The 6,384-nt window shown below is 50.9% G+C and overlaps 1 long non-coding RNA gene across 1 annotated transcript; it reads left to right on the top strand.

Moving 5' to 3' along the window:
- Positions 1–2,002: 2,002 nt before the first annotated feature.
- On the top strand, positions 2,003–6,384 carry LOC124233186 (uncharacterized). Its single transcript, XR_006886995.1, has 3 exons — positions 2,003–3,292; positions 4,860–5,130; positions 6,297–6,384. It is a non-coding gene; the product is annotated as an uncharacterized LOC124233186 (long non-coding RNA).

Genomic DNA, 6,384 nt, shown 5'->3' with positions numbered 1-6,384 from the left:
GGTACTGGAGGTGTGGGCTGATGTCATAGGATTTTTGTTCCTGGCTCAGACCAACGGCGTGGCTCTGGGCGGGCTGTGGGGGGGGGGGGGGGGGGGTTCTCTCTTTCTCACCCTTCTACCCAGAAGGTCTCTGGGTCACTTATTATATCTGAAACTTCCATTGTGTCTATAAATTTGAAATTTGGGTTTTCAAAAACCTTTTATTTTGAGTTAATTTTAGACTTTTTAAAAAAATTTTATTTTTTCCTTTTTCTCCCCAAAGCCCCCCTGGTACATAGTTGTATATCTTTAGTTGTGGGTTCTTCTAGTTGTGGCATGTGGGACGCTGTCTCAGCATGGCTTGACAAGCAGTGCTATGTCCGCACCCAGGATTCGAACTGGCAAAATCCTGGGCTGCCGCAGCGGAGCACACAAACTTAACTACTCGGTCATGGGGCTGGCCACACTTAATTTTAGACTTTTAAAAAATTACAGGGGCCAGCCCTGTGGCCTGGTGGTTGGGTTTGTGTGCTCCACTTCAGCGGCCTAGATTTGCAGGTTTGGATCCCGGGCAAGGATCTATGCTGCTAGTCAGCCATGCTGTGGTGGCGGCCCACATACAAAATAAAGGAAGATTGGCATGGATGTTAGCTCAGGGCTAATCTTCCTCTAGTAAAAAAAAAAAAGTGTTAAAAATTACAAAAACAGTACAAAGAATTCCCATATACCCATCCCCCAGTCTCCCTGAATGTCAGCTATCCGTGATCAAAACCAGGAAATCAGCTTTGGTGCAGCATTATTAACTGAAACTCCTAATCTTATTCAAATGTCACCAGCTTTTCCGCTAGCATCCTTCTCTGTTCTGGGATCCAGTCATCACGTCTCCTTAGGCTCCTCCAGTTGTGACAGGTCCTCCACCTTTCCTTGTCTTTAATGACCTTGACACTTTGGAAGGGTCCTGGTCGGTTGTTTGGTTGACTGTCCCTCCTTGTGGCTCGTCTGGTTGGAATGGGGGTGGGTTGGGCAGGGGTATCACAGAGATGATGCCGTGTTCTTCTCTGTGCGTCTCACCGAGGAGGTCAGGGCGTTGGTGTGTCTTATTCCTGGTGAAGTTGACCTTGATCTCTTAGGATCTCAGGGGGTATCTGTGAGATTTCCCTGTCTTTCCCTCTGTAGTTAATAAATGTCTTGGGGGAGATACTTCAAGGCTATGCAAGTCCCACAACAGCGATTTTTAATGTACTTCACTTTTATTCATTTCTGTGTTCTATTGTTTGTTTTACTCTTTATTTTCTCATGTGACACTGTCGCATAGGAATGGAATCCCTGCTTTTTCTGAGTTACGGAGTTAAAAAAAAATTACCAAGGAAGAGATACAGCCTATCTTTAAAGCATTTGATATTTTCCCACTGTAAAAAGAGTTCATGCGCATTGTAAACAACTCTGAGAAAATGAAATTTAAGGAAAAAATTAATCACTATTTTTACTACTTTTAACATTTTGAGATATTTCTTAATTATTGAAGGTTTTTTAAAGTCATGAATATAGAAAATAAAATTAGTCAATAAATAACAAAGATGATCAGAGTGGGGAAGAGAGAGAAGAAAAGAAAAGTGGATTGAGGGCTACAGGTAGTGTCTGGTCCAAGTTACGCTTTGGTCTGTTTTTGAAAACCTTGCTTGTTTAGTTTAGAAAAGATAGTCTTTGCTGAATTTGTTAATTGGATTCTGATTTCTGACTAATAAGTTTTGAAAATACAGACGTTTTTGGAAGTCTTCTTGATTTGTTTTTGTGACATGGAAAAACTCTCAAATTCTTGTTTTGGAAACGGGTGGTGCATTTAATTAATTTTACCGAGGATGGACACGTATATTTTGAGGAGCTACATCGCCATCTCGTGGCCTTCTGCGGTATTGCTGCTGAGGATTTCGAAGGTGTTTTCATGACTGTGAGGGGCCTCTGTGTCATAATGCCCCGTCCTTTACAAAGGCTCCATCTTCTCTGCGGGGGGCGGCTTCCCACTCTAAAGTGGAGTGAGATAGCAGATGACATGTTGACCACAGTGTGTGTGCAACAGAAAATAAAGTGTATGTTAAAAGCACTAACACAGGAATGGAAATAGCTGTGCATTCGAGTGGCAGGGTTATGGGTGATTTACTAGTATCATGTTCTTAATATTTTTAAAATGTTTTCTATATAGTTTTTATAATATAATATTAGCAACCTACAAAATGTCTCAATATCTAATCCATGCCACCCCTCTCCTCCGATGAGGAAACCCAGCCCAGGAGTGAGAAGCATGTTTACAGTGTGTTTTTAATCCAAGTGACCCCGGAGACCTGAGGCATACCTGTAAGGATTTTTGAAAACGGCTTTATTGAGATATGAGTCACTTACATACAGCTCCCCCATCTAAAGTGTGTAATTCAATGTTTTTTGTGTATTCACAGAGTTGTGCAACCATCATACGATCAATTTTACAACATTTTCTTTGCCCCGAAAAGAAACCCCACATCCCTTAGCATCACTCCCTAATCTCCCTCTGCCCCTGGACCCATGCAGCCACTCACCTGCCTTCCATCCCTGTGGATGGGCCTGTTCCGGACATTTCAGAGAAGTGGGCTCACACAGCCTGCTGTCTTTTGTGTTTGGCTTCTTTCAGCGAGCATGTTTTCAAGGTTTGCCCACATTGGAGCATCTAACAGAATGTCCCTCCTTTCTATTGCTGAATAAATCCCATTGTATGGACAGACCACACACAGGCCAGAGCAGGTATTTCAGAGGGAGAACATGGTTTACGGACCCCCAGCCAGTGCTGATCCTGCATGATAGCCAAAGAGGGAAGGAGGGTCTGCAGAGTTAGGGGCAGCCGCCTGCTAGCCAGCGTGAGAAGGAAGGGGTGAGGGCTCTTCTTGCGAAGTCAAACTGTTGAGGGAAGGAAGTTTCTCTTAGGTTTTGTTTTAGGATGCCTATAGGGAGACCTATGAACCGTGAGGGTCCAAATGCAAAGAACCAGCTGAGGCAAAGAGGTTTGGCGAGCAGGGCGAGCAGGGTCTGAAGGAGGAGAAAGGACCCCGAGGGGAGGGGATGTACCGAGCGGACCGGATGCAGACACTTCATTTTCCAAATCAGGATGGAATATGTCCGCTCTCTGTATCCAGACAGTGAAGAGTGATAAGAGTTATGAGGATGTCCACCCTTGATGGATTAAATGTGAAACAGAGAAAACTTGCACAACTGAATCGTGGAGAGATAACTTCAGTTAATCAGAAATCTGCCGTCGTATGGAGAACTCATTCACCCATGACGCTAGGTAAACGGGGCATTAGCACATACAGTTTGTTACAGGTGTTTTTCTCCTGTGTGGTAAAGTATATGACAAAAACTTACAACTCTAATCATTTTTAAGTGTACGGGTCAGTGGCATTAAGTACAGTCCCATTGTTGTACAACCATCGCCTGCATCCATCTTTTCATCATCCAGAACTGAAACTCTGTCCCCATCACACAGCAGCCCCTGCTCCCCCGGCCCCGCCCCAGCAACCACCATCTGACTGCTGTCTCGTGGATTCGACAACTCTGGCTACATCACATAAGTGGAATCACACAGCAGCGTCCTTTTGTGACAGGCTTATTTCATGTGACAGACTTTTAAAATAGTAATCCTCATTTGCTCTCCTTTATATTTAATATTCTCATTCCTCTCGCTGGATTACCAGCCCTTTAAACGTGATGGTCTGAGGGATTGAACCTCTGTGTAGCGTGGCACCTGGAGTTCCGAAGCACTTTGATGTTGGATGTTTCACAACCAACTAGTATTCCTCTATCCATCAGAAAGCCAGAGGCTGGCCCAGTGGCATAGTGGTTAAGTTCACATGCTCCACTTCAGTGGCCTGGGGTTCGCTGGTTCAGATCCTAGGCACGGACACACACCACTCATTAAGCCACTCTGTAGCAGCGTCCCACATACAAAATAGAGCAAGATTGGCACAGATGTTAGCTCAAGGCCAATCTTCCTCAAAAAAAAAAAGGCGGGGGGGGGGGGGGGGACAGCCTGGTGGTGTAGCAGTTAAGTTTGCATGGTCTGCTTCAGCGGCCTGGGGTTTGCCACTTCAGATCCCGGGTGTGGATCTATGCACTGCTCATCAAGCTATGCTGTGGCAGGCATCCCACATATAAAATAGAGGAAGATGGGCACAGATGTTAGCTCAGGGCCAATCTTCCTCAAAAAAAAAAAAAAAAAAAAGCCCGAACTCATCAGGTTAGTCACTTGCCAAGAATAGCAGTTACTGCTGTGTAACAAATGACCCTGATCTTACTGGCTTAAAATAATGGTAGTTTATTATTCATCAGGGGTCCATGGGAGGCTGGGCTGTTCCTCTGCTGGTTTCCTTGGGCTTCTTCAGGTGGCTACACACAGCTGGAGGGTCCACTGGACTGGACAGTGCCAGTGGTCTTCCTGTGGCCTCTCCTACAGCCACCTTCCCTGGCAGTCACAGGGCCATGTCCCTCGAGGGCCAGGACTTCCAAACCCCACAGCATGCTTCTGCCACGCTCAAGTCACTCAGTGAGTGACCAATCAGGGCTGGAGGCCAGTCCAGATTCCAGACTACATTCCAAAGGGGCCTGCTTACTGTGTGGGAGGATTTGTGGTCCTTAAACAATCTACACTCAAGGTGCTTTAATGAGTAAGAATGGGGACCGGCAGTCGAATCCAGATTCTGGGCCGCTGCGGCACCCGTGCGTTTCCGCGGTTGGTCGTCAGCCATAGTTCACAGTATCCTTTGAGGTACACGGATCTTGGAAGCCTTTTAAACAGAAATTTCAGTTGAGAGGATTGCACTGTTTCCTAATTCAGGGTCCCCATGACTTTGGTACAGGTCCACGGCAATGTGGGGGGTTCTTTGCCTTGCCAAACCCCGCTGGTCCAGAGGAGGCCAGGCTTCGGCGTCCGGTCGTCTGAGACGGAGCCCGTTGGTGTGTCACGTCCCTGCAGCCCCCACTCCTGTCCCGCTGCGTGGACAGTGACCGCAGGGCTTTGGGTGGCCTGAGTTGTCTGAAAGGCCAGCTGTGGGACGGAGGGCCGGCTTCTCTGCGCCTTTTCGCCTGGGTGGAGGTCGCGGGGAAGACAGGAGCGCCAGCAGCTACCAGGTGCCAGGAGGTCGCGGTTCGAGCCTCCACGTTCATTCATCCGCAGACTGCAGAACTCTCGGGCCCAAGGGGCGGGCTGCCGGCGGAGGGACGTGCGCCGGGGCCAATCAGCGTGCGGGGTGGGCGGCCTGTGGGCGGGGCCTGCGCCGGGACGTCTCCCTGCTGCGGGCGGCCCTGCAGGGAGGACCGGTCCCGGTCCCAGGTCCCGCCCCGCCACGTCGCCCTGCGGGCGGGATGGGCAGGCCCGGGAGGGAGCGCACAGGAGGAGCAGGGGCTGGCTTGTCCCGGGACGCGGCGAGGGGGGAGGATAGGGGCGGGAGGACAGGCGGGCACTCCCAGGCAGGTGTCCCTTCCCCGGGCGGGTTTCCTTGAGTCCTGCCCTCAGGACAGGACTTCGCTGCGGCCCTCGGGGCGGCGGTCAGGGCAGGGGCGGGGGACACTGTCCGGACGCGGCGACCCCTGCTCTTCGGCCCTGGCTGCGGCTCCGCGCTGGCTGACCAGGCCATGGGGAGCCGGTGTGGACCCCAGACCAGGAAACTTCAGAGCAAGAATGAGGAACCCCAGGGCAACCGCAGAATTTGGGGTGGAGGTGACAGCTCACAAGTGGGGAATCTGCAGTGTGAGGGGAGGCTACTGTTTCTGGGCTCCTGCTGGGAGGTGGAGAGGATCTGCCCTCCTCCACCACCCACTTCCCCAAGAAGACAAAAAGGCCACCCCACACTGATGCCCCAGGGCCCAGTGACCCTGCCAGAGCGCCGGGCCTTTATCCCTGTAATCTGTCCTGTCTGCTTCTCCAGGCCTGAAGCCAGGGAGCCCTTAGTGACCACAGGTTCTCGGGACACCTCCACAGCCCTGTCCCCACTCAGCTGAGGCAGCACTGGCACCAGCGCAGGCACCAGGCCGCTGCCCTCGTGGGGTCCTGGCAGCTCCTGAGGGCTGGGATGGGACCTGGTCTATTTGTGAGTCCAGAGAGATCCTCCCCCGGCCTGGCTTCCCCTTGTGCTCTGCAGAGTACCAGCTGGGCCTGGCCCCTGTTCCCTGGGACCCGGTGTCAGGGGAAAGGGCACTGGGCATTCTGGGAGGGTCAGTGGCCTGAGCTCACATCCCACAGTGCTCGTCTCTGACTGTGGTGCTCAGTGACACCAGTTACTGTTGTCCTGGCCCAGGTGCGCCAGGTGCCGTGTGGGGCCGGCTCTGGATCCACCTTGACTGGCCTCCCAGCTCCGTGCTCCATGGCTGTGTGGGTGGCCCCGC

The sequence above is a fragment of the Equus quagga genome, unplaced genomic scaffold (assembly GCF_021613505.1).
Source record: "Equus quagga isolate Etosha38 unplaced genomic scaffold, UCLA_HA_Equagga_1.0 159859_RagTag, whole genome shotgun sequence".
NCBI classification, from domain to species: Eukaryota; Metazoa; Chordata; class Mammalia; order Perissodactyla; family Equidae; genus Equus; species Equus quagga.
The sequence above is the reverse complement of the archived record's forward strand: the minus strand, read 5'-3'. Positions and strand labels throughout refer to the sequence as shown.